Genomic DNA, 25910 nt, shown 5'->3' with positions numbered 1-25910 from the left:
CTGATGTGCCGAGACTACCCCTGAGCCCACTTTCCTTGCCAGCTTTGGGGTTCAGTGCCCTGCCTGGTTTGAGCCAGACCCACTATCCTGCTACAAACACAGACCCAAGTCTGAATCACGTCCTGCAAAAGCTGCAGGCTGAACTGAAAATGGCTTAAGAAGTGTTCCTGTCTTTAACACTCAGATGCTCAACTGCCACTGGGGTCCAAACCCCAAATAAATCCATTGAAACTCAAATTGTTCACTGATAGATATGCACAGCTGTTTGCCCTCCCCCCCTCCCCAACCCAGGTATTAATACATACTCTGGGTTAATTAATAAGTAAAAAGTGATTTTATTAAATACAGAAAGTAGGATTTAAGTGGTTCCAAAGTGAATTACCAAGCAAAATAAAATAGAACACGCAAGTCTATGCCTAATACAGTAAGAAAATCGAATACAGATAAAACCTCACCCTTAGAGATGTTTCAATAAGTTTCTTTCACAGACTGGATGCCTTCCTAGTCTGGGCACAATCCCTTCCCCTGGTACAGCCCTTGTTCCTGCTCAGGTGGTAGCTAGGGGATTTCTCATGATTGCAGCCCCCTTTGTTCTGTTCCACCCCCTTATATGGCTTTGGTACAAGGCAGAAATCTTTTGTCTCTCTGGGTCTTCCCCCCTCCCCCCTTCTAAATGGAAAAGCCCCAGGTTTAAGATGGATTCCAGTACCAGGTGACATGGTCACATTTCCTGTGAGACTCCAAGCCTTCATTCCTCCCAGCCTGACTCACAGGAAGGCCTGCCTGCAAACAGAGCCATCCACAGTCAATTGTCCTGACTGATGGGAGCCATCAACATTCCAAACCACCATTAATGGCCCACACTTTGCATAATTACAATAGGCCCTCAGAGTTATATTTCATATTTCTAGTTTCGGATACAAGACCGATACATTTATACAAAAAGATGACCACACTTAGTAGATTATAAGCTTTGTATGATACCTTACAAGAGACCTTTTGCATGAAGCATATTCCAGTTACATTATATTCACACTCATTAGTATATTTTCATAAAATCATATAGAGAGTGTAACGTCACACACCTTTGCTGCAATTTAAGCCCATTGCTTCTTGTCCTATCCTCAGAGGTTAAGAACAATTTTTTCTCCCTCCTCCTTGTCACAACCTTTTATGTACTTGAAAGCTGTTATGTCCCCTCTCAGTCTTCTCTTCTCCAGACTAAACAAACCCAATTTTTTTCAATCTTCCCTCATAGGTCATGTTTTCTAGACCTTTAATCATTTTTGTTGCTCTTCTCTAGACTTTCAGGAAAGATGTGGACAAATTGGAGAAATGTAGCACCCAAAACTAGATACAATACTCCGAAGTAAGGCCTAATCAGCATGGAGCGGAGCAGAGCAGAAGAATTACTTCTCTTGTCTTGCTTACAATACTCCTGCTAATACACCCCAGAATGATGTTTGCTTTTTTTCTTGTTTTCCAGACATTTGGGCTTTGTGATGTCACTATGTAAGATAAACAATGAACACCAAATATGTGGAGTGAGATGTAAAATGAGAGACAGACAGTTGTGTTGTAATCAGACAAAAATGAGAAGTATGACTAGACTCACTCCTCACCCCAATAAAAGATACAGTACTGGATCCACATTTCTAATTAACATCTGTGTAACCATACACAAGAACGTCTCTTTCAAGTCAAATACTTTCCTTCGCAGACTGAATGCCAAAAGGGGCTTCAAAGGCTGCAGCTGAGCTTATGCTCAAATGGGTTTTAGCCATACCTTCTTTGGTTGTCTTACACATATTTCCCAGTCTGCTACCATCATGCAGTAGTACCTTCTGTACTGAATAGGGTAAGAAGACTCAGCCTTGAAATTACTGGTGCGTAAGAAGAACTGCCTTTTTGTTTTATTTGAGTAAACATTTATTAAAGTATGTGTGAAGGTGGAATTAGTACTAACAACAACAACAGTTAGCTCCAACAACTCCACTACCATGGGATACTTCACCTTCATTTTAAAAGCTTAAAACATTACTTTTATGCTTTGCTATTTTAGGTCATTATAACCAAATGAGAATAAGACCCAAGATCACACTGCGTATGTGCTAACAAATGTCCAGGTTTGAAAAAGAGTAACCGCAAATGATGTCATTTTATAATGTCTACACTGCAGTTGAACACCCACAGCTGGCCCATGACAGCTGACTTGGGCTCACAGGGCTTGGGCTAAGGGGCTGTCTAATTGCAATGGACACATTTGGGCTTGGGCTGGAACCCAGGCTCGGAGACCCCACAAGAGGGGAAGGTCCCAGAGCTCAGGCTCCAGACCAAGCCCAAAGGTCTAGAACACAATTAAACATTCCGTTAGCCTGAGCTCTACGAGCTCGAGTTAGCTGTCATAGGCCAGCCTCAGGTGTTTAACTGTGGTATAGAAATACCTCTAATCCACAATAAAATGACAGAGCCATGCTCAACTTCCTGCCCATTGCAAGAAGTCTCAGTTCCCCACACCCTCCAAATAGCTAATGACCTTGCACTTCCTAAACCTAATGGGAAATGAAAATTGCTATATTAATTAAACTTATTATACTATCATCCCTCTATTTTCCTAAGCAATAATCAGATTCCCTCACTATGACTAGTTACTCAGCCTTCAATCTCATAGATTATCCATGCAGGAATCTGGTTATTGGCTTGTAAAATAAAGCTGCATTGACATTGTGTCATTAAAAGCTCTACCTAGAGCAATATGACTAAAGAATGCCCCTGAGCAGAGGGACCAATAATCAAAACAATTAAAACTTAAGGGGCCATGTTTTTCATATACTAGTCACGTTAAAGTCAATTGGAGTGGTGTATATCCATCAACTGGCAGAACTATAATAAAATTTGTCAATTGCATGATCTGAAAATGCTGTTTAAAGTTGGGTGTTATCTCCATTTTACAGATGAGGAAATAAAAAGTAGAGAGGGTAGAAATCACCTGCTCAAGTGTCACATAGTCCCTGCATGTCAAGCCCTGAAGATTGGACTTGAAGTCAAGAAGGAATAGAGTGACCAGATAGCAAATGCGAAAAATTGGGACAGGGAGTGGGGGTAATAGGTGCCTATATAAGAAAAAGTTCCAAATATCAGGACTGTCCCTATAAAATCAGGACATCTGGTCACCCTAAGAAGGACTGTTGTCTGCCCATAGCTTTGGATTGGCAGCCATGCAATCGTCCACATTTAACCTGACTGTACCAGATCGGTAATAACCCTGTGGAGCTTTTAGATGCCTGGATTAAAGTCATACTATGTGGCCATGGACCCCCATTGTCTGAGTATTGTTATTGATAGGCTCAAAGGGAGTCAGACTTTGGCTTTACATCTTCAACATATTTGTAGGTTACTGTGTATATATAAAGTCTGCTGCAGTTTCCACGGTATGCATCTGATGAAGTGAGCTGTAGCTCACGAAAGCTCATGCTCAAATAAATTGGTTAGTCTCTAAGGTGCCACAAGTACTCCTTTTCTTTTTGCGAATACAGACTAACACGGCTGTTACTCTGAAACCTGTAATTACAAGTTAGCTCAGCAATGGGTCCATTCATAAATGAATTGTCTCACCTCTTCCTCAAACAAGGACAGTGACATTTTGCCTTTCTAAAATATATTTTGAATAAAAACAGACGTTCAAACAGCTAGAGAGGAAGGAACATCCTGCAAAACCACCATTCCTGTCTGAGGGCTTGTCCATGCTGCAGACACTACAGTGCATTGCAGCTGTATCACTGTAGCACCATAGCATAGATGCTTGCTACAGCAACGGAAGGGGACTTTTCATCTCTGTAGTTAATCTAGCCCCTCAAAAGGCAGTGATCAGCTCAAAGGAAGGATTGTTCTGTCGACATAGTGCTGTCTATACCAGAACATAAAAACATCCATTCTGGGTCAGACCAAAGGTCCATCTAGACCAGTATCCTGTCTTCTGACCCAAGGTTTAGGTCACCGTAATTATGTCTTTCAGGAGCATGAATTTTTCACACACATGAGTGACATAGCTAAATTGACCTAGGTTCAGGTGTAAACCAGGCATGAATGATATACATTCCAAGATATTATGGGAATTCACAAATTATTGCATCAGTAATAGTTGCTTCTGGAAAAGCAAGTGTACCAACCTTCCAAAAAGGAATGTGGTCTTGGCAATTACAATCCTAGCAGTATCAGAACTTGTATTTCTAATACAAAGAGCAAATACTCATAAACCATTCCAAATCTGTGAGCAAAAGGAAGCGCGAGGAATAAATATTATGGTTATATAAAGAATAAATGTTGCTACACAAACTTGATCCTTCATCTATTTCTGGGGCATCGTGCTTCTAGAAAGACACTGACAAATTGGAGAGTTTGAGTTCCTAGGAAAGTAATAAAAATCGTCAGGAGATTGGGAGGGTTGACATGAGGAAACTCCAAAAGAGAGGTGCAGTTTGGCTAAGATGAATAACCAAAGGATGTAACTATCAGACAAGGAGAGAGACTATTTTGGACATTACAAGGGAGGGAGTTGGTGGGGAATATCTAGGAGTAACAGGACAAAATTCAGAAAAGTACAGTTGTAATCTGAATCATAAATCTCCTTGGCAGTGCAACTGACTGGCCTGTGGTACAGTCTTCAGGGGGAAGTTATGGCACTTCCACTGCTAAGAACATTTGAAACTAGACTGGATAAAACCCTAGGAAACTTATTGTAAGGCTCAATCCTGAACTAGCAAAGAGATTAGGTCTTGGTCATCTCTAAGTTCTATGATTATAGCCTGATCGTGCAGTTCTTCTGCACACAAAACTCTTGCTGAAGCCATCAGACATGTGGATGAACTGGGAGTACTGAGTGCTAAAGAAGAAGGTATTTATTGAAAGAGAGGAGATGCTACAAACAGTGTAAAGTTGAGAGAAAAAAATTGCTTCAGCTGTAATGAAAAAACTTTCCCTCAGTGTTGGCTGCTAGAAAGAGAAAGTGTGAATATTTTCTATACTAACTAGCTGATCTGTCACACTGTAGGAAGCATTATCAACAGTTTCTCATCTGCTGCACAGCTGCAGAGCGTGTTTTAGCTTGTCTCTACTGAGTGTGCCAGTGTCCTTCCCTGACTTCCTGTAAAATGGTGAAGGTCATACCTTGTGCTCTCCATCTGGGAAGGCCTATCTTGTTATTAGAGAAGTGCCCCTGGGATATTGAAAATGAGTCCATTAGCAACTATGAGACACTGATATGAATAAACAATGTTGTCCTGTGTGATTTATTGAATACATGTTGCAAAAATCACTGAATATTTTTTATAAAGGGAACAGGTTTTCAAAGTGTGCCAGAAGAGACTGCTAGACTTTTCTTTAGGGTTAGGAAGGTGCAATTACTGAAGTGGTTTTTTCCCCCCTAATAAACTGAAGAGACTTTTCTTACTGATCAGCTCTGCCATAAATGCATTCATGCACAAGAATCTAACAACTCTGATAAAAGTAGGTGCTTTACTACTAGGACACCTATATCTTACATCAGTGTACCTACTCTGCCATGTAGATGTAGCTGTGCAGGTCCCAGGATACTAAAGAGACAAGGTGAGAGAGGTAATGTTTTTTATTGAATCAACTTCAGTTGGTGAGAGGGAGAGAGAAAGACAGCTTTTGAGCCACTCAGATGTGAAGAAGAGCTCAGTGTGGCCCAAAAGCTTGTCTCTCTCAACAACTCAAGTTGGTCAAATAAAAGAGATTACCTCACTCTGTCTCTCTAGCACTTGCACTGACAATTAGGTATTTAAAACAGGCATTTTTCCACCTCTGTATTACCCACCTAAATGTGGGATTCATACGTCTTAATAAGGTATCCACATTTGAATGGTGTGGTCTGAAGCTACCACTGCATCTGTTCAACTGACAAAAAGAATAGATGGAATATCATGATGACAAACATTGAATTGTCAGAATAGTCAGACCGCTTGCTATGAACTAGGAAAGCAACCAGTTAATTGATTTTGCACTTTTTAAAAAAGTGCAATTTTTAAACTTGCAGAAAGTGCTTAGTGATTAATTTTTAGTCTCTTCCTTCACAGCTGATCATGAACACATGACTAACACGTTTTATTCAACTCATTAAAAGTAAACCACCAGTAAAGTGAAGCTTATAAAAAGCAGGCAAGGAGTTATGCAAGCTCTGGATAACAAATAAAAGATGAGAGATGGTAAAATGGGCTATTTTTTTCTGAAAATGCTGTAACTTTTCATAGAATATCGGGGTTGGAAGGGACCTCAGGAGGTCATCTAGTCCAACCCCCTGCTCAAAGCAGGACCAATCCCCAACTAAATCATCCCAGCCAGGGCTTTGTCAAGCCTGACCTTAAAAATTGGTAAGGAAGGAAATTCCACCACCTCCCTAGGTAACACATTCCAGTGCTTCACCACCCTCCTAGTGAAAAAGTTTTTCCTAATATCCAACCTAAACCTCCCCCACTGCAACTTGAGACCATTACTCCTCGTTCTCTCATCTGCTACCACTGAGAACAGTCTAGATCCATCCTCTTTGGAACCCCCTTTCATGTGTCCCCCTTTGAAAGCAGCTATCAAATCACCCCTCACTCTTCTCTTCCGTAGACTAAACAATCCCAGTTCCTTCAGCCTCTCCTCATAAGTCATGTGTTCCAGTCCCCTAATCATTTTTGTTGCCCACTGCTAGACTCCTTCCAATTTTTTCACATCCGTCTTGTAGTGTGGGGCCCAAAACTGGACACAGTACTCTAGATGAGGCCTCACCAATGTCGAATAGAGGAGAACGATCACGTCCCTCGATCTGCTAGCAAAGCCCCTACTTATACATCCGAAAATGCCATTGGCCTTCTTGGCAACAAGGGCACACTGTTGACTTATATCCAACTTCTCGTCCACTGTAACCCCTAGGTCCTTTTCTGCGGAACTGCTGCCTAGCCATTTGGTCCCTAGGCTGTAGCAGTGCATGGGATTCTTCCGTCCTAAATGCAGGACTCTGCACTTGTCCTTGTTGAACTTCATCAGATTTCTTTTGGCCCAATCCTCTAATTTGTCTAGGTCCCTCTGTATCCTATCGCTACCCTCCAGCATATCTAGCTCTCCTCCCAGTTTAGTGTTACCTGCAAATTTGCTGAGGGTGCAATCCACGCCATCCGCCAGGTCACTAATGAAGATATTGAACAAAACCGGCCCCAGGACTGACTGTTGGGGCACTCCACTTGATACCGGCTGCCAACTAGACATGGAGCCATTGATCACTACCCATTGAGCCCAACAATCTAGCCAGCTTTCTATCCACCTTATAGTCCATTCATCCAGCCCATACTTCTTTAACTTTCTGGCAAAAATACTGTGGGAGACTGTACCAAAAGCTTTGCTAAAGCCAAGGAATAACATGTCCACAGCTTTCCCCTCATCCACAGAGCCAGTTATCTCGTCATAGAAGGCAATTAGATTAATCAGGCATGACTTGCCCTTGGTGAATCCATGCTGACTGTTCCTGATCACTTTTCTCTCCTCCAAGTGCTTCAGAATTGATTCCTTGAGGACCTGCTCCATGATTTTTCCAGGGACTGAGGTGAGGAAAGGTTCTTGCAGAAGGGTTCTCTAGAACATTTTATCAACCTTTAACTTTTCAAGGGCTATTTCTGGAACAAGCTGGTTTTTGTTTTGTTGGCAACTGCCATCCTGCATTATAACAGTGATTGCTCAACTCTAGTATCCTCCGACAGCAACTACTACCAGATGTTTCAGAGAAAGATTGAAGAAACCCCTTAATCTGGTTACAGGTGGAGTACAAGGTATCACAAAAATTTGGGAGGGAATAACTAATATTAAACATAGGTCTGGAAATAGACATCCCTAGTGAGATTTACATAAATTGTAAAACTCTTTGGATCAACTTAGTTATGCCTTAGTTATGTTTGTTCACGCAGTGTCCAGCCCACTAGGGTTTGGTCCTCTGGGTGCTACCACAATACAAATAAAGCACAAATTGACATTAGAAGGCTTTGAAGAATGTGGGAATCTTGTTGTACAATGCCTATCAGAATGGGGCCTTGATTGTGATTGAGGTGCTACTAAAATAAAAATACCACATGGACCACGGAATAAATTCTCCTTTCAAGGCGGTAGCTTCCCCTTCCTTATAAACGCTGTACAGGTTCAGTATAATACAGTATGCTGTTCTGAAATGCTTTGCACTGTCTGTATAGGTTGAATTGCAACAGAAGCTGGCAAAAACCTTGAGTGTTGTGGCTTGGTGCTATTGACTAGGCCAACTCTCATATTAAGGGGAAAAGCCATACTTATGTAGTTTGTTGCACTGATTTAATTAGAGAAAGCTAGGTGTTTAATCTAGATTGCTTTGTCCTGCTTTCTATGCATATGTGATTGAATCTATTCTGCAATATGTAGGTTAGATACCCATTCTCAAGCTTGTATACTTATCCAGAATGATGATGAATGCCAAACCTGTTGGGGTTCTTGCAGCAGTGTGATCATGCAGGGTTGAAGAAGGGATTTTTCTGCATGCCCCTGTATTTTGCCAGTCTCAGGCTGCTGTGACAGATCTCCAGCATCAGTGGTGCTGGAACACTTTTACTAGTGGGGATGCTGAAAGCCAGCCCCCTCAGCCCTGTCTCCCCCGAGCTGGGGATGGGAGCAGGGCCATGTCCATGGGACGGGCGGGGGACCTGGACAGAGGTAAGGAGGCCGAAGCTGGAGGTGGGCATGGGGCCAGCAGCCAGGACCCTGCATGTGGGGCTGGGAGTGGAGCCCTGGGTGTGGGGCTGGGACCCTGCATGTGGGGTCGGGAACAGAGCCCCAGGTGTGGAGTGGCAGCCAGGACTCCATGTGTGGGACCAGGAGTAGAGATGCAGGTGTGAAGGAAGCCAGGACCCTGAGTATGGGGCCAGGAGGGGAACCAAGCCCTAGGTGAGGGGCCAGCAGCTAGGATCCCATGTGCAGGGCCAGAAGCAGAGCCCCAGGCATGGGGCCAGAACCCTGCATGCAGGGCCAGAACGGGAGCCCTGGGCTCTGAACCGGTAGCTGGGACCCTGCGTTGGGTGCCAGAAGCAGAGCCCCAGGCGTGGAGCTGGGACCCTCACATGCAGGGCCGGGAGCAGAGCCCATGTAAAACCTGGAGGTCCTGCAGCACACCCCACACCTCTAGTTCCCACGCCTATGCCTGGCATGCCCTTACACTATGTGGCAAGATCTGAGGTGGTTGGGGATGGAGGGCTGGGTAGATTATCGGCTCTGCTAACAGAGGAGAACACTAAGAACACCTGAAAGTGGCATCTGTGCAGAGGCCTTGGTGAGTGGTGAACAAGGCATGTAAATGTTAAACCTGGACTACCGGCTACTGCAGGCAAAACCTCCGACCCAATCTCCCTGGAAAGCCTGACAACTCTGGAACCCATGGGCATTGGGGGGGGGGGGGGAAGGGCCAGGCCTCTTCCCCACACCCTATATTTCTTAAAAGCGGGTTGGAGTGAGTGTGCCTTGGATGGGCCCTGCGCCCTGTCCTTGTTCTGCCAGCAGCTGGGCCCTCACCTGCTCCAGCACCAGGGTCCAGGTGGCTCTGGGAAGCAGGACCCACCCATTCACGGAAGGCACCACCAGCAGGAAAGATAAGGTGGGAGGGAGGGTCCTCGCAGACTCCAGGGGGAAAGGGAGGGCTCGTGAGGGGGAAGGCTCGCTTGAAGCATCGGAGGTCCGGGCTGGTGCGGGGGTACCTCGCTCAAGGGCTGTGGGGGAGGGGCCGGGCTCGCGCGGAGGGGAGGGGGGCTCGCTCGAGGGCAGGGAGAAGGGGTTCAGCTGGTGCCGGGGCTCGCTGGAAGGCGGAGGGAGGGGCCGGGCTGGCGCGGAGGGGGGGCTCGCTCGAGAGCAGGGAAGAAGGGGTTCGGAGGGTGCGGGGGCCTCCCTCGAGGGGCGCGGTCGGGCTGGTGCGGAGGGGTCTCGCTCGAAGGCGGGGGAGTGGTCAGGCTGGCGCGGAGGGAGGGGGTCGGCTGGTGCGGGGGGGTTCGCTCGAGGGGCGGGGTCGGGCTGGTGCGGAGGGGTCCCGCTCGAAGGCGGGGAAGTGGTCAAGCTGGTGCGGGGGGGGGGCTCGCTCGAGGGGCGGGGTCGGGCTGGTACGGAGGGGTCTCGCTCGAAGGCGGGGGAGTGGTCAGGCTGGCGCGGAGGGAGGGGGTCGGCCTCCATCGAGGGGCGGGGTCGGGCTGGTGCGGAGGGGTCTCGCTCGAAGGCGGGGGCGTGGTCAGGCTGGCGCGGAGGGAGAGGGTCGGCTGGTGCGGGGGGGGTTCGCTCGAGGGGAGGGGATCGATCGAGGGCGGCCCGGTTGGTGCGGGGGGAGGGCCCTCGCCCTGTCCCGGTCGCTGTCCCACCCCTCCCGGCGTGTCTCGGGCGGTTGGATCCCTTCCATTCGCCGCTGTCACCGAGCCCCCCGCCCCACTCCGCCCCCGTCAGCTGTTGCTAGCCAGGGCCCGGGCACCGCGCGCCGATTGGCCGCCGCCCCGCGCCGCCCCTACCCCTATATAAGGCGGAGCTGCAGAGTAACGAGCCGTCGCTGCCCGGGTCGCGTCTGGTGGCTTCGCTCGGGATGGTGCGTGGCCGGCCGCGCTCCGTGTGCACCGGGGCAGCCAGCCGCCCGCGCCGGGTGCCTGGCACGGAGTGCAGCGGGGAGCGCCCGTGAGCCAGGGTGAGTGCCGGCAAGGCGGCGGCTGAAGGAGCGGGCCGGTCCTTTGCCTGCAGCCGGGCGCCTGGTAGGCGGCGGGCCGCCTGTCTGCTCGCCCCAACGCGGGTCGCTCCTCTGCATGCAGCCAGCGGAAGCGGCTTGCTTCTCCCCGCGCCCCCTGTGGCCCGGGGCCGGTCGCTTTGTCCCGAGCGCCGCGGGGGAGGGCAGGCAGGGACGACGACGCTGTATTCCTCCCTAAAGCCTTTAGTAGGTTCAGCCATTTCTGCTCCCGTCTCTGTCTGGGTGCAGGGCAGCCCCCTCCCACGCTAGTGCCTCGAGATTGGGGGGGAGGGCGGCGGAGAAGAGACGACGCCTGTTGGGGGGGGGGGCAAGAGAGCCACTCGGGGAGCTGTGGTAGGGAAAGCCCCGCACAGGCGGCTGCATTATAGCTGCTCTTTGTGTCTGCAGCGAGCTCAGCTGCCCGGATCTCCCCTGCACCCCCCGCGCCCCCCCCTCCGGTTCCCAGGGGGCGGGGATATCCGCTCCGAGCGCAACCTACAAACAAAAAGGGGGGGGGGGGCGGCCTTGTAGCGTCCCTCGCTGATTCGGGATCGTGTCTGGCGTTTGCCAGCCGCAAAGCTCATCCCGCCCCTTCCTCGGGGAGGAGAGAGCTGGAGCCCCCTCATCCACTCGCAAGACGCGGGGAGTTAACCGGGATTGCAGCTTTAGCGCCCGGCGCTGGTTCGTGCCTTGAGCCCCTCAGTAACGGCGCACATCACGTAGCAGAATACCCTGTTCTGCAATGCTTTGCATCATCTGTACAGGTCGCCTTGCAACCACCCGCACCGTGTGATTCAGATGCCTCTCCTGGGTCACGGGCTCCTCTTGTTGTGCAAATACTCGGAGTGACGGAATCACTGGCTTTCAGAGATAAGGGCTGGCACAGATCTGTCTCCCTGCGCTGTCTGGATACATCACGTTTTTCTCCATGTGCCCCCAGCTCCACCCCGCCTCCGAACCTTCCCCCAGTCTCACCTTGTGGATGCGATCTGTAACCAGTGCACATTGCTGCCTGACAAACGTAGCATCTTTGCTTTCCAGGTTGTAGAAGAAAGGTTACATCCTTAAAAAGGCTGCAAAATTCAAGAGGCAGAGGAGATTTCTTATTTCACCACCTCCTCCACACCATGGGGTGTGAAGTATGAAATCTTAAAAGGCATATTCAAACTACAGTTGCCATTTTGCATCATCTTCTTGCCTGTGCATTGTGGGTTACAGCTTTAAAAAACCTGTTACTTGTATATAGCAGTACTTTCTGGAGTAACCCCCCTTCCAAATCACCTGGAAAAAACTTGTGTTCTGGTTATAACTTCATTGGACTGTCTTGATATTAAACTAACTTGTCTGCACATCATAGCTGTTCGTACTGTCAATGTAATGGTCAGTAGGACTACACGTTCAAAAGTGTCTATATCTGCACAGTATGTGCTGTACTGCCTAGCATATTTTCTTTCCTGGCAGCCATGTAGGTGCAGACCTGTCTGTAGACAAACTGTATACAGCTTTTGAATATAGTCAGTGGAGAATTATATGCAGCTAGTAACTGCCAGTCTACTTCATACTGCAGACTCCTCTGTAACCTGCAAGCAGGTTATACAAAAGGACAGACCAGGTTTTGCCCTTTCTATACCAAGGACCATCTCTGTGTGTGCAGACATAGTTATGTAACTATCTGTGTGTGCATGCATGCGCACACAGGAGACAGAAAAGCTAAGGGCAAAATATTAGTCTCTAGAGATTGTGCATAAAACACAGTGCAACCCTGAATAGTGCAGGAAAACACTGGCAGAGGACTTATGCCCAATGCACCGCTGTTGTGCTTTAGTGAAGACTCTACCTATGCCAGGAAGGAGGAAGGGCTTTGGTTGGTGTAGGTAAATCACTGCTCCAAGAGGTGGTGCTTAGATTGATCAGGGACTTCTCCAGTCTTCTACTGCTGCAACAAACTGCATTTAACTAACTGGGTGGATCAGGGTTATTCAGTTACTACCTGTCAGTGCACTTCATTTTTGGTAGCTTACAGAGTCTAAACATTTTCAACTGCTGAAATCTATGGAGCTCTTAGATAAACAGCTAATAATGCGTTCTCTTAAATGACTTAATATTAGAGATAGATGTAAGTGAGGGTATCTAGCCTTTGTTTGGCAAAACTATAGAGATTTCAAAGCTTTTTTTAAAAAGGGGGATGCGGGGGTGGTTCACAATGAAACACTTTGTCAAAGCTGTTCTTTTGGAATAAAGGGCTTGGTGCCAAGTAGGGCCTGGTCTACCCCTAAAAACTTAGGTAGACTTAGCTACATTGCTCAGGGATGTGGAAAAAAAAAAAACACACCCTGTGTGACATCCTTCGGTCTGCTTACCCCCCCCCCGGTAGGTGCAGTTAGTTTGACGGAAGAATTCTTCTGTTGAGCTAGCCAGTGTCTCAAGGTGGTGAATTACTAAAAATGGGGAGCGGGGATCCCTTCTGTCACTATAGTAAGTCACCACTACAGTGGTAGTGTAGGCATACCCTTAGATGTGGAGTATCTGGCTTGGGTGGGGGGGGGGGGGGGGGGAAATCAGCATTCCACTGAAACATGCAATTGGAATTTGTACCTTTTATTAGTTTAGCAAACCTAATACATATTAAAAAAGGACAAAGTTGAACACAGGTATTTTTTGCTTTCTACAATTAGTGTACTGGGTCATTGTAATTTTAGTATGCCTCTTATTGGAGCTCCACAATAAGGTGAGATGGACACCAGACAGATATCCCTATGCATCAAAATTTTAGGTCTTCTGCAACAATTTGTGTTTAAATAAATGCCTTGTGTATTGACTTTGGCTAAAAATTGGGCTCCTGCTGCCCCTGAAGTAAATAGAAAGTTTACTACAGAGGTCAGAGGGAGCAGGCCGTTAGTATCTCATGCAAATTCCCCCCAACAGTGTGTAATCTAGTAACATCTTAAATATGATTAAATGTGGCTAGTAACATGGAAAACACAGTCACTTGAGAACCACTCTGGCCTCCATTTGCCTACCTTTTGTCCATTGATCACAGAAATATAAAATCTGGTCCAATTGTAACTGTCTAAGACACTCAAAATGGATACTAGATATCTGCATGCAGTTCCATTGCTATATGATAGACATGAAACGTGTGGAGTAGGAATATCAATTCAGGTATGCCAAGTTTAAGCTTTATTAACTAAGTTTTTAACCTGCTATTTGACAGCTAAACTAGTTTCCTTTTGAAGATTATCCAACAGGAAACAGATGGTGAAAAGCTTAGTTGGAGGGGGGGATGGGGGAGAAACGGAACAGACAACTAACTTACTTCCTGGCAGAAAGTTGCCCTTCAGAATATCTACATTAAAGGAGTAACAAAATGAACCCAGTTTGTGAGTGAAAGTATATGTAATGGTAATCTGTCAATTTATTTAACTTGCACTTCTGTCCAAGTGATTGTAAGTTAAACTATCATATGAAGGTAGCACTAAGGCCAGACAAGTGAGGATTATTTTCAGTTTGAACACTATATTTACTCTTGGGGGAATTCTGCACTACTTTGTGCATGCAGCATTCATGTCCCCCACAGATTTTTGTTCCCCTGTGGAGAAAGGACTTCTGACAGGGAAGCCGCAAGAGCAGTCATGCATCCCTCCCGAGCAGTGTGGGAACATCATTTCTGGCACCCGGAGAGCTGGCTGGTGGCCAGGACCAGCTCTAGGCACCAGCAAAGCAAGCGTGTGCTTGGGGAGGCACAATTCCAGGGGTGGTTCTTTTTTTTGGCTTGGGAAGTTGCCTTCTCAGAACTTGGGGCAGTAAGTTTTTGGCTTGGGGCAGCAAAAAACCTAGAGCTAGCCCTGCTGGTGGGTCCTACCCTACACCAGATTTAGCTGCTAGTCCTATCTGGACTGGGGGCAGGGGAAGAACAGGACTTCCTCTTCTCCTTCAAGACCCACCCCCAGGCACCTCCCCCAGGTACAGGAACCCCACTTCACCCCTACTTCCTGCCCCATTGCTCCTCAGCCATGGGGGAAGGGGGGGCTGAAAAGAGGTCACTGTATGGTGAGCTGCTTACCCATGTCATCCCCCTCAGTCCCTCTTGCAGCTGCAACCCACCCTTGCACCCAGACCGTACCCTGCTAAGCCTCCTAAACTCAGACCCCCATCCTGACTAGCCTTATTCCATACCACCCTGACAAGCCCCCCACACCAACCCCCACTCCACTGAGCCCCAACCTGCTGCAGCTGGACCCCCACTTAGCCCCCCCACACCCAGTCTGCCCTACTGAGCCCCAATTACCTTCACTTGGACCCCTCAGAGTCCCATCCCCCATACCTGGAACCCCAATGAACTCCCTGGGCATCCAGATCCCCCTGTACCAGGGCCCCTCACTGAGGCACCTGCACCCAGATTGCCCCACACCTGGGTCCAGGGGCAAGGACTGGGCATGTGTGAGAGTCTGTCTTTTTTTGCTCACTGTCTTGGTGTGCCTAGATCTGAGGGGCAGGGCCAGGCTGGCTCTTGGAATGTGTGATGTGTCAGGGTAATCGCTGATGGGGGGGCAGGGAGGGGAGGAGTAGGGGTGCAGGGTGGTTTCCCTCCTCCTTGCACCCAGTGTCCTGTGCTCCCCACTGCCATGCTGGAGCCTCCACATTTTATTGACAAAATATTCAGAATTTTAGAAGTGTGCAGAGTTTTAAATTTTGGCATAGAATTTCTTCTGGAGTAAATATTCTGGCCACCAAGAGTAGTGTAACAGTCTCTAATTATGGCTGGTATTGGCACAGAAATAAGTACTTGCCTATAGTGGATGCATGATAGAAATGAATTCTTCATTTCTGTAAAATGCAGCAAATGAAGTTTGGACACCAGTACGTATTGGTGTCCAAATGATACACTTGGACCCCTAATGGGTTTTCCCCTTGGTCTTTTTCTGGCTTCTTCACTACACATCACTTGTACTGGTGTTGAGTCTTGAATGGGGTTGCAAATTCACATTGCATTTAGAATGAACTATGGGCCACTTGCAGTAAATATGACTGCCAAGAAAAACAGAACTTACAGAGTAGGCTTTTTAGGGCATGGCTACACTTGCAGATATAGAGCGCTGGGAGTTAAACCCACCTTTGTAGAGCACATTGGGGAAAGTGTTGCAGTCTGTCCATGCTGACAGCACACTGGCGTGGCCACATTTGCAGCGGCATTGGGAGTGGTGCATTATGGGCAGCAACTCCCAATGTGACTGCAACGTGCTTTTCAAATGGGGCTGGGGTGGAGTGTGTTGTATGTATGTGGGGGAGGGAGAGGGGGCTTTTGGGGTGCTGTGTGTCAGCATGCTGTCTTGTAAGCTTAGACCCCCCCTTACCCACACACCCCTCTTTCTCTCTCATAGAGAACAGTAAATGTTTGCTTTTTCTCCGAAACAGAGCTTTGAAAGGGCATTTCTGCATTCCTATGCCCACTGTCACAACAATGAGAAGAGTGGCCACTTACAGGATGTTTCCAGAGGCCGATCACAGTGCAGTAGTGCAACACCTTGTTCACACTGACACCTGGGCATTTCAGCCACTATGCAACAAGCATTAATAGTCTTGCTGAGGTGGAGTACCAGCAGCGCTGTAGCCGTGGAGTCAGAGCGCTCTCCGTGCCTTGCCAGCACTCTCAAGAGCTTGGAGTAGTTAGTTTGCAGTTACCTTAAATATTGGATTTAATCTCAGAGTTCCATTAACTTGGTTAATGGCCAAACCAGATGTTAAAATACCAAAGTAGCTGTATTTAGGAGGCATAAGTCTTTTTCCAAGTTCTTTAACTACAATTCTGCTATGGAAAGTATAGCAATTAAAAATAGGCACTTACTGAAATCTCAGCCACTTTTCTTTAGTGAGAAGTATACTGTAGTGTAGTGCTATACACATTTAACTTTTATTAGAAGTTTTTACAGCCCCGATATACGTGCATACTTTAGTACTAACAGTTAATTCTGTTTAACAGCAGAATGTTCAGAAGTATGGTATTTTTCCTTGACAAGGAAGCCTAGTCTCTAAATACATCATCTGTTTCTATTCATCTTTATCAAGTTAGACTGGTTTCTCCTTTTTGTTTGCCTCTCCACACCTTTCCCTTAATTACAATAATCAGGGATATGTGCTGTGTAGAATCTGTGGTGTTCAAACAGACTGGGTTTTCTAAAAGCTGACACATCTAGCAAATTTTTTTTTTTAATCTAGTAGCATCTCAAACACTGCCTGGCCACTACAAAAATAAAACAAGGACTTCTGAGGTCTTTGGAACAGCGCTGAATAGGGAGGTTAATCAGTAACCTCACAACAGCTATCACTTGCAGATAGCAAAGAGAAACTTCTTGGAGCAGAATGTTCAGAACTGAAACTTTGAGACTAAAAAGCCTTTGTGTGTCCACTTGAAATTTAAATATTAGTGGGTCTCTACTTAATTTTTGATAGAGAGTGAATACGTACATGTGTCAGCTTGGATGGAGACTTGGGTGTGAGATCATGATATTGCCTCAAGAATAAGATGGCCAGTGGCTGGTGGTTTTAAAGTTAAGCATCTTAACCAGTGGTAATTAATAGGCAAACCATGGGCCAAATCTAGATGCTTTTGAGTGGACCATGAAATCTTTATTTTTTGTATTTTCTCTGGAGTCTGGACCTTGACTACATCTTGACCAAGAAATTTGGACCTTGACAAAATTATTGATTACCCCTGGTCTTAAGCATGCTACGTCTTGAGCCAGGGTGCATTGGGGCCTAACTTGAAATATTACAAATTATGTAGCTAAATGCCAATAATCTGGAACAGTGCACTTTGTCTTTTTAAAAATTTTACTGTATACATCCCCACTAGGACTGCGACTGCTATTACTATAGTGTGTAGACAACCCAGGTTACTCCTGAAAGCAGACTTGTATCTAAATATCATTCTGGTCACTCTGATTAACAGAATCCATAGAAATACTTACACAGATTGTTCAGACCTCCCCATACTGTCTTCTGACTTCTCTAGTAAGGAAGGCCCAGTCTATTTGTCGTGACTAAGAATGCCTATACTAGTGTCAGGAGCTATGATTGCAGCTCATATAGGCATATATCTGAGCTAGCTAGCTTTGCTGCAGCTAGATCAATGCTCAGGTAACCATAGCAGTTTAGCTGTGCAACCGGCTAGCCGTTTGCATTTATACGCAGGGTCCCAGGTGGAGTTGTACTCAGGAGGCTAGCTCAAGCTGCTGCCACAGCCACAATGCTATACACTGGTTAGCTTTGATCTACTTAGATGTTTAACTTAGCTAGATCAAAGCTAGCACCTCAGGTATGTGCCTACATGAGCTGCAGTCACACCTCCTGCTTTAGGGTATAGCTACACTGCAGAGTGAATAAGAAAAGTGAACCTTGTGTTCTCCCTCTCCTTGGATGACATACTGGTCTCCTTTTGTATCACTTTCCCCTCTCTTCCAACCACTCCCCCCCCCCCCCCCCCCCATGTGAAATGTTAAATTTTAAAAGACTTTGTACAAAAAATCTAATCTGTCTACCACAAGGGTGGGCAAACTTTGTGGCCTGAGGGCCACGTCAGGGACTAGAAATTTTATTGCGGGCCATGAATGCTCACTAAATTGGGGCATGGTGGGGGGGGGCGGTGAGGGCTCTGGTTGGGGGTGCAGCCTCTGGGGTGGGGCTGAGGATGAGAGGTTGGGGGTGCAGGAGGGTGCTCCAGGCTGGGATTGAGGTGTTTGGAGAACAGGAGGGGGATCAGGGCAGGGGTTGGGGCATGGGAAGAGGCTCAGGTGCAGGCTGTGAGCAGCGCTTACCTCAAGCGGCTCCTGGAAACAGTGGCATGCCCGTTCATGTGGGGCAGCCCCCAAGCCTCGGAGCAGGGCCATGCAGCTGCTTCTGGGAGCTGCATGGTGTGGCCCGACCCAGCACTCTGGTTGGAGCAGCAGAGTGGGGCTGAGCTGTGTGGTGCCCTGCAACCCAGCACCCTGGCTGGAGCGAGGTTGGCTTAAAATGGCTCACAGGCTGGATCTGGCCCACGAGCCGTAGTTTGCCTACCTCTGGTCTAGCATATCCAAAGTCTGTCTCACTTTGGAGTTAAGGTGTTGATAAGTATTTGGAGTAAATAACTGATAGCATACTTTTATCTGCCTTACACTGATACTTGAATTTAAATCTTCCCTTCCATTGAATATTACTGTGGAAAAAAGTCAGTGTTTTTTGGAACTGCTAGAATTTATCTTATGAAGCAATTAGCGAAATCAGCATTTTCTTGCTATAAGTGTGCTGAATGTTCCAGCACATTTTTCATCCAGACGCCAAGAAACCCTAAGAATGAACTAGTCTCTTTGGAACCAGTTGTGGGCTACTTAAAGTAAAAGCCCAAGCCACTAGGAATTTGGGTTGTTAAGGAAGGCAACTCACTAGTATCTTATGGAGAAGGTCAGGGAAGAGGTAATGGGTCCTGCACTAAGACAATACTTCAGAGGCCCCATACAAAACATTCTCTAAAGAGCTAGTTTAATTCAGTTGACTGCTGGTGCAGAGTGGGAATGGAATTGCATGGCTGAGAAACACAAGAGGTGGAATCTGAAAGGGAAGAACCCTTCAGAGATACTGGCATGAGACCTAGAACCTCTTTGTTGGGAGCTCATGTTAGTATTAACTTACATTTACAGAATACAAGTGTGCTGGGCACTTGTCAACTAAGTTACTACATTACAGTGCTTCTTGTAATAACTACAAATTCAAAACTAGGATAATAGTTGTGGCATGTGACAAAGCCATACAAAGTTGGCCCTCTTTTTATGGCAGTCTGCCTTAAATATCAGTTCACTTAAATCAAAAAGATAAAATAGTGACAAAACTTGCCAAACCCTTAAGTCTTAAGTGTCCAATGGTGTGGTGCAGCGTAGCGTGGCAGTAAAAGTCAGTTCAAGGTTACCAAGCTAGATTCTATAAAAGTCACTCGTACTGGCAGAGTGTTAATTGGAATGGTCAGAATAAGGCAGCAGATATGCCTACAGCACGAATCAGAACAGGCTCACCAATGAGTAGCATACAATGCAGAAGAGGGAATTGGGTAAGCTATATGTAGCATTTGAGTGTATATGGTTTTCAGAATTACAAATGTAGTTCCTGCATATAGGTTTGCCTGTGACAAGCTACATAAAAAAAGCTCATGGCTACTTAAGTATCTATCCAAAGCCATCTGCAATCCTACCTCAAGTTTACTGCATTAAAGTTATTCTACATAAGGTTGGTCTGCTCTGTTCCACCAAGCAGCTGAATTGCTAGCATTCACGGTTTTAAGGTGTTAAAGGACTTGAAAGCTACTTTGAGAGAATACTTAAACTATTTCAAGACCAGTGTGAGGCCAAATCTTGCCATTTTCTGGTTGATGTCTGCTTGATTCATGTGGTTGAAGTGAGCAGAATTTGGACCTTAGTCTGTGGTGTAGTGTTAATAAATGTGGTTCAGTCCCCTTTTCCAGAACGGAATGCTGTCATACTATTGCACAAGCTAGAGACCTACCAAAGTGAGGCTTTGCTGAAGAGATTTGAGCTGGATATGCTCCTGGCCTGCATGCAGTGCTTCTCAAAGTCATAGGCTGTGTGTGAATGGGCTTGGACTATATGTTATTTTTTTAAAAGCTTAAAATAGTCATCTTCAGTGCATTCTGAAAACCACCCAGTTTTGACTTCCTGGCTTCAATTTACTCACCTTGGGCTTTATGCAAGAGCTTAAACCCTAGTTTAGCTGTAGCATTGTACCATGAAAACTTTAAAAATGCTAAATGAGGAGAATAGTTGCAGGGACTAGTTAAGCCACAGCCCTTGTCAGGTAGGTGATGGACTTTCTCAGGGGTGTCATTTTTAAAAAAAAAGACAAAGTTTTCTTGGCACTTGATAGGCCAGTCCCCATAACTTCTCTTGTGATCTCGGAGCATGGCTTCCCATAGCAAAGTCATTCCAAATACAGATGTTAGTAGCACTGTTCTGCCTCTCTGGTTTGTACTCTAGACTCCATTTTCTTCATATTGCACTAGCATCCAAAGCCTGAGTCAGATGTGGATTAAGTGCTGTACAAACACATTGGAAGACTGTCCCTGTCCCAGAGTCCCACAGCCTACTTGGGAAGGGATGAGTTGCCAAAACCCACTTTGCCTCCAGCATTTATAATGCTAAATATATTATAAAGTGTTTTTAATTTATAGGAGGGGGGTCAGACTCAGTTTTGCTATGTGAAAGGGGTCATCAGTACAAAATTTTGAGAACCACTGATCTACATTAACGATACCCTCTTCAAGGCAATGATGAGGTAGCACTTTGTCTGCAAGCTGTTTTACAGTCCATCTGTAGCTTATAACTTGTTAAGCACTGCCTCTTAAAAGATAGATACTTAGCTTTGGCCACTGATAATATGCAGGGCAACTTGAAGTTGTTTTCCATGCTACAAGAGACCTAAGAAGCAGATTTCTTATTCCAGAGCCAACTCAGAATACTGCAGAAATGTTGAGGTATTCTTTCCTAAAGGCAATCATTAAAGCACAGGTGCTGCCCTTTCAGATCCCACTTCTGCAGTGGGCCTCAGGATGTGTGTGGGCAGACCCCTGCACCCAACTTGTCCTAAGGCCCCACTCAATCCTGGAACACTTCTTAGGCCCAGGTTCAGATCCCTAAACTCATGACTTGACTTACTAGTAAGAGTATAAGGGAGCCTTGTGCCATAGGTCCATGTCCACTTATTAACCAAATGGGAAATCTGTTCTGCCTTCAAACAAATACAATTGAATCTAGTATTCAGAACTCATAGCTTGCTGATGGCATTAAACAGCCAGCTATCTGACTTGTCATGCCACCCTGCAGTGCCCTCTGCTGGCCTGGCACTCTGAGGTTGACCACCTCAGCTTTCCACACACCACTGGAGAAGTGATAATCTTAACCCATTCTGAAGTGGAAAAAATCCAATTAAAAGCTCTAAACCAAAATGGTTCTTCTGCTCTTCAGCTTGCCCTCTTGGCCCTGTTCCCTGTACGTCTTTGGGCTTCCTTGGAGAGTCTTTATGGTTCTGGGATGGAGCATTCAGTGCCCAGGCTGTGTTCTGTGAGGTACTGTTCTGAGCCCCTTCTGGGCTGCGTTCCCTGCTCCTGTATATAAAGCACTGGGCTGCCAGGCTGGCTCCTGTGGGGTATTAAGCCTCATGCAGACCTTGGCTCAGTCCCTCCCCAATCACAGCCCTCAAGGTGGTGTCATTTTATAAGGCCCAGGTCACCATGAAGCTAGCCTACCCCCTCAGGCTGGGAAACAGCTAATTAATTATAGAAAAGGTATGGCTGGTTCTATTGGCCCTTATAGTGAAGGTGTCACAGGGTGACTGGACCCATCAGGGTCACACACTATCTCAGATTAAGTTTCACAAACACCATGCTACTGCCAGTCATTTTTTCCATTATATTTAAAGTCATATTGTGACTTGATATTTGGGATACTTAAGAAACCATGAGGAAGCTTAGTACAATTCCAGTAGACTACACTACTAGAAGTTATACTTCAAATGGCTCTTGGTAGGCTCCTAAGCCTTTTTCTTAGCTTGGTTGTTTATTTTTGGCATGACTCACTCCTTGCAGAGAAGTTAAGCTGCCATGTCTGAGGCAAAAGTCCCACAGCACCAGTCAGTTTGCTGTAAAGCTTTGAGTGACCAGCCAAGGGGCACAAGCCTGGCTTGTCTGTTTGCTGATGCATTTGTGCTCTTTAAGGACCCCAAATACAAGTCTGTTGCTTCATCCTAGAGACGAAATCTGAATAGCCACTCCTCCCTGGGACCTCATGTTTTAACTGTTTCTCTAGAGAGACTTCCAGGATAGACCAGACCTGAATTCTTGAGTTAAGAAACCAAGTATATGCCTCAAAAAAAAAAAAACCAAAAAAAACCCACACTTCCATACCTCCTTAAATTACAAGAGCCTAATCCTGCTGCCACAAAAAGACAAGTAACATCCTTGGACCTCAATGAAAGCTACCCCTATCCTGTAATGAGATATTAGGGGCCATCAGACTTCAGCATATACCATAGTCTACATTATCCAGCTAGCATTCTCTAAATAGTATATAAATTCCTTTAGTTACCAGTTAGGCTCTTGTGGGTTTTATTAAAAAAAAAAAGCCTGTTTCCATGATGGTTGCTGAAACATCTATGCTTCCTTGCTATATAAATTGTCTGAAATAATTTATGGAAATAACAAGCTAACAGTTCATTCACATGTAGCCTGCCTCAGATGTGACTTCTGCTGTTCACCTGTGACGCTCTGCCCATTTTGGTTCTTTGTTAGTGTATCTAAGGCAAACTAATAAGAGGTTATTTTAATCAGTTTAAAGGATTACTGTTTTATCTTAAATGTAAACATCAGCATTGACCTGAGGAATGATCTGTTTCAATAATACCCCTCATGCTACAGTCACTGTCTTCTGACCATACTCACACATTCACTATTTAGTCTGAGTACATAGAACACCTACAGCAGAACCGTTTCCTCAAAGGTTTTTGGGGGCACAATCATTCAGACAAGTGGGAGGGCTGGGTTGTATTTTGACTAGGAAAGAGACTAAGAACAGCTAAACTTAACTATCACTTCTGCCAGGGAGTGAAGTTCCATTTTAAGAACCTGTTTGTGCTGCCCATTATTGCAGGATATATTTATGCATCTGTCTCACAGGGTAAAGGTGCTAGATTAACTCCCTTGGTAAAAAGGTTTATCAGTAAAAGAGGAGGAAAATCTAAACCAAAAAAGCATAAAGCTTCTCAGTTACCTGCAAGTGTTGTAGTCTCTTCATAGCCTACTGTCAATCTTCCTTAAAACTTCTTATTCTCCCCTAACTCAGGGTCTGCCACAAGGTTTTATGTATTTCAGAACCACCATGCTGAGTGGGAATTGCTGCAGCTGAGACTCATGATTAGACACAGGTGGGTTAACAAGGTTCTTTCTGATGTCCACTGGTAGCTAGAAAATAGCTGCCAGCTTAAGTCCCTCTCAGGGTGGTTATACCTGGTCCCTGTGTATATAAGAGAAGAAAAATGGGGAAGCAGAGGAAAAGAATCTTCTAGTGGAAGATGCTAATCTTTCCCTTCCAACTTCACTTGAGTTGTAGCATAGCTGCACCACTCAAGTAACCTCTTATAAAAGGGTAAAGAAATTATTTTCTGGGAAGAATTGAGAGCACTGTAGAGGTTTTCTGATTTTGTTTTTAGAAAGAGTGACTATTTTTTCTTTCTTTCACATCCCATCCATATCCCATGTGCACACACCACATGAAGGAGCTAGTCATTGGAGAAAGAAACTCCTGCACCCTTGGAGAGGTGAGAAACAGTTCTCAGTCCAGCTATACATTCAGGTTCCCCTGAGGAATGGGATGGCAAGAGACCAGCCATCCCCTGCTTTGAATCTTGACAGAAATGTCTGCTTCCCTAGACAAAAGGGAAGAACAATATCCGTTTTAAACAGGGGAGAATTATCACAAATAAAACTTAGGCCACAGTCCTAGAAGCTGATCTGTATGGATGTAAGTGTTGTCCTGAGTGGGTCAGCCTGTAGGATCAGGCCATTTAGTCTTAACTGCAATTTAGTTAAAAAATACAGCCATCTGGTGCTCTGGGTAGATGTACAGTTTTAGCAGTCAATGAATTTGATCTGACATATAGGCCCCTTCCAATCACCTTACCTCAAAACTGGCTTAGATATTAGGATCTTCATTATAAGACTACACTATCAGAAAGGTAGATCATAGTTATCAGAAGGGAAATTGCAGATGTCATTATTTTACATTGTGTACAAACAAAAAATAGCTACTCTGACTATGCTATTTCTTTTTGTGTATCATTAGCTGAACTGTGGACTTGCAACTGGAATTTAGTAAATATGCTAGGTTTGTACAAAATGTAACCAAAGGCTGTTGGGTTGCACAGCAGTGCCTGAGAGCAGAATTAGGCCTGAAGAATTTGTAATATTGGTGACTGTGCTTCAGAAAAGAACCCATTTTGGCTTTAACCCCAGATCTAATTTGCAGGGCTTGTACTTAAAAACAAGCTGTTTTTATTTGTAAATAAAGTACATTTGACGTGGCAATTGAGACATGGAGCCCAACGTCACTTGTATATTTAATGGCTTTTTTTTTTTTTTTTTTTTTTTCTCTGAGTGCAGCTGCACAAGTAACAAGATAGCGAACAGTGGTTGTCCTGGGTGTGTGTGTCCATGCTTGTCTAAAGGGTGGCTAGAGGATGGACTCTGGGCAATGACTCCTCCTGACGTGCGTATGAGCAACATGATGGGGTCTGACTTTTAATCAACTCAGTCTTTGGGTTTATGTGGCAAAGGTCCTGTTTTAGGTGAGATGGGAGAGAATGAAAGGGGGAGGGTGACGTTTGTAGGTAGGGAAACCTTCTCTCAGGAGCTCTGTGTGTGTGTGTGTATGTAACCTTTCCCACAGACAGCAAGCTTACAGCAGAGCTCTATGAAGCAGCAGGCAGCCCTACTCCAGTGCTAATCCAAAGACTAGCCTCCTCTGGTGGAGGGGAGAGACTTGTTTTCCTGACCATCTCAGCCCTTGATGCTTTCCATTGACCGTGCAAACGTTAGCATCTCACTTTCCTCCTACCATCAGCTACAGCTTGCAGTTCATTGCTGAGCCCAAAGCAAGTAGCTTCCTGCAGCAGCCGAGTCCCGTAGTTGGAGTAGAGTGAGTGTTAAATCTGTCCGCCCAGGCTAGGAGGCTTGCGTCCAGCTGAGGCGCAGAGTCATGAACCTGGTAGGCCTCAGCCTTGCCTCTAGGTTCATGAGTCCTTGATGTTTTCTTCTGCTCTGACAGCAGCAGAGGGTGAGAAGTCTAAAGAAATATTAACCATCAGCTGGGGGCAAAAGACCTATGGTACAGCACAGAAAAATGAGTGGAAACTTGCTTTAAAGATTTTTGTGAAAGAGCATCCTCTTAAATAAGGAGTCCTGACTTAAGGGGGGATAGGGGTTTTTCTGCTTGCTACTGCTGATTAGTCTGGGTAAGTTTGAGAGTAATACCCACAAAAACTGTAGCCCACCTTTCATCCCTCCCCTCCTTTTTTGCACACTGCTGCCTCTTCAGTTTCATTTTCAGCTTCCTTT

General features: G+C 45.9%; 1 protein-coding gene across 10 annotated transcripts in view; it reads left to right on the top strand.

Annotated features, from left to right (window-relative positions):
* Positions 1 to 10592: 10592 nt before the first annotated feature.
* SNN (stannin) overlaps positions 10593 to 25910 on the top strand; it is a 47169-nt gene continuing 31851 nt past the window's right edge. For 6 of the 10 annotated variants that reach the window (XR_013347259.1, XR_013347258.1, XR_013347257.1 and 3 more), the window contains exon 1: positions 10593 to 10726. The gene's annotated coding sequence lies outside the window, so the exon portion shown is untranslated. Of the gene's footprint in view, positions 10791 to 23669; positions 23723 to 23898; positions 24116 to 25910 lie in introns of those variants that run through there. The other 4 variants (XM_077827678.1, XM_077827679.1, XM_077827680.1 and 1 more) reach the window with 4 other exon arrangements.

This window comes from Eretmochelys imbricata, chromosome 10 (assembly GCF_965152235.1).
Source record: "Eretmochelys imbricata isolate rEreImb1 chromosome 10, rEreImb1.hap1, whole genome shotgun sequence".
Taxonomy (NCBI): Eukaryota; Metazoa; Chordata; order Testudines; family Cheloniidae; genus Eretmochelys; species Eretmochelys imbricata.
Note: the sequence above shows the minus strand (reverse complement) of the source record. Positions and strands in the feature narration are given on the sequence as shown.